This window comes from Elephantulus edwardii, unplaced genomic scaffold (assembly GCF_000299155.1).
Source record: "Elephantulus edwardii isolate Elephantulus edwardi_28Jun2011 unplaced genomic scaffold, EleEdw1.0 scaffold00121, whole genome shotgun sequence".
Classification (NCBI taxonomy): Eukaryota; Metazoa; Chordata; class Mammalia; order Macroscelidea; family Macroscelididae; genus Elephantulus; species Elephantulus edwardii.
This window is the reverse complement of record NW_006399871.1, coordinates 4,970,672-4,973,019: the sequence shown is the minus strand read 5'-3', so window position 1 is coordinate 4,973,019 and position 2,348 is coordinate 4,970,672.

Here is a 2,348-nt window from a genome sequence, read left to right as displayed (position 1 = left end):
CACAGGTCATGGTTGACTTAACACATAACAACATCAACCGCTGAGATATGTATTTTGGCTTATACACACCATTTTTGAACTGGCGGCCTAGTGGATAACGAGTTGCACTGCCAACCCACAGGCAGGTGATTTGACTCCACTAGGTTTGACATAGGGCTTCCTAACCAGCTGTTCCTCTGGAGAAAGGCGGGCAGTTTCCTCTAATGTGACTTAGAGCCTCGGAATAGCCTCTGGAGGGTCAGCGATGCGTTGGTTCTGATTTGATGGCAATGTGTGTGAGGGTGTTTAGTTTTTTTTTTAACATCATTTTTCATTCTCTCTCACACATGTGTGGGTGTGTGGTAGGTAACTTTCACATCACATGCTTACGTGAGACTTCCGTGCGATGGTAATCTCCTGGGTTGACAATGCCGCTTGCTCTGTCAGTAGGCAGGGCCACGGGGAAAGATGACTTTGGGATGGTTAACCATTGAACTTTTCTCATTCAGACAAAACATTGCTGGGTAGCACTCAAATAAAACCATCAATGCCCCATCTACTAAGTGAAAACACCATTGAAATACAAGGATTAATAAGCATTTTTAAAAAGTGTAAGTGTGTGTGTGTGTGTGTGTGTGTGTGTGTGTGTACCATCAAGTCAGATCTGACAGGTACAGGAGGAGATTGTCCCTCCTTCTCCAGCAGAGCATCTGGTGGATTCAAACCACTCACCTGCGGAATTGAATACGCATTTTTTTAAGACATTAATCAACAATCATCACCAAGCACATGAAACCGAGGCAGCTCGTGTAGGCTAATAACCAAGACGGGAATTTTTTTTTTGGGGGGGGGTTGTTTGTTTGTTTTGAAAGCTTAAAGCAGCTGTATTAAGGGAGCTCCTGGGTGAGGTTCCTTGGTCTCAAGATGGACAACAAAAAAGTCGAAGTCTGGAATTCTAAATGTTGGGTACAGAATTTGGAAGCATCCCTGCCTCTTAAGTATTAAACAGCCACAGTAAAACATTTAACAGTCTCTCAGCCTCTTCTAAATACACATGCACAGTCCTTTGATGCTTAAGAGGTACTATCTTAAAAAAAAAAACCCCAACACATTTCTCTAATGTAGAAATATTTTGTTGTGGCAAATATAAAGGTGATAAACCAAAAAAAAAAAAAAAAAAGAGAGAGAGAGAAAGAGAAAGAGAGATACTATCTTTATTAACTGTTTTGTAATGTGCGAAGGTGTAAGTTGGGACCAGCCCAGCATGAACTGGGGTGCAAGTGTATGTGTTTAGTTAGTGGAGATGGTGCAACTGTTGTAGAATTTCTGTGGTGTTGACGGGGTGAAGCCGGGACTTCTGGGAGTCTGAACATTCTAGGCAAGTCAAGATGGGGAGAGACAGGAGGGATCAAGGGCTCCAGTTGAGGTGAAACTGCACTGAAAAGAGAAGAGCAGCTCACGAGAGGCTCTGGCTGGTGTCCACAGGGCCTACAGTAGGTCACCAGCGGTCAGCACTGAACGCCCCAGGAGCAGAACTCTGGGATTATTAGATTTTGCACAGGAATGACCACCCGCTTCCAGTGCTACCTCAGCAGTGTCTCCCACTTTTGGGATAAGGCAGAGCAGACCACAGCTCTGTATGTGCCAAAGGCCACTGCCACAGCGCCCAGCAAAACATTGAACTCTAGGCTAGTCATTCTCAAAGTGTGGTTTACAGAAGCACGTGGGAGTGTGTTAGACACACAAACTTTAGGTCTCACCCTAGAACTGATGAATGGGATGTTCTTGGGGCCAGGGCTGCAATCAGAGTTTTAGATTAGACATGTCCCTTAAGGGATTCTGATGTGTGTTCAAGTTTGGGAGCCACTGTCCTACATGAGGTCCCTAGATGGCCTTTATTCTATAGTGTCTCTGAGCACATTCAAATCACCAACCTTTGGGTGACTAATTGAATGCTTAGCCATTTGTACCACCAAGGGAATTCCTTCAATTTAGTCAACACAACTCAAGTCCACTCAACTCTGCCTTTAAGTCAGAACCAGCTGGTAGCTGACCTGACCCTCCAGTGAGTTTTCAAGAATTGTAAGTCACACAGGAGGAGATTGCCAATCTTTCTTCCCAATAACCCCACAGATGGATTGAAAGTGCTTGCCTTTGGACAGACTGGGGAGAAGGATTGGCCATCCACTCCCAAAATAACAGGCCTCCGAAAACTCTACGTACACTTAGGTTAGACTAGCAGACATGGCACCAGAGGCAAAACCTTCTCACTGGGAATCACAAAGGAGGAGGAGCAGTTGCAAACAGACACTTCTCAGTGACTGGAGCAATGGGATTAGGTCTGTTGGAGACTATGAGATTGGCTCAGG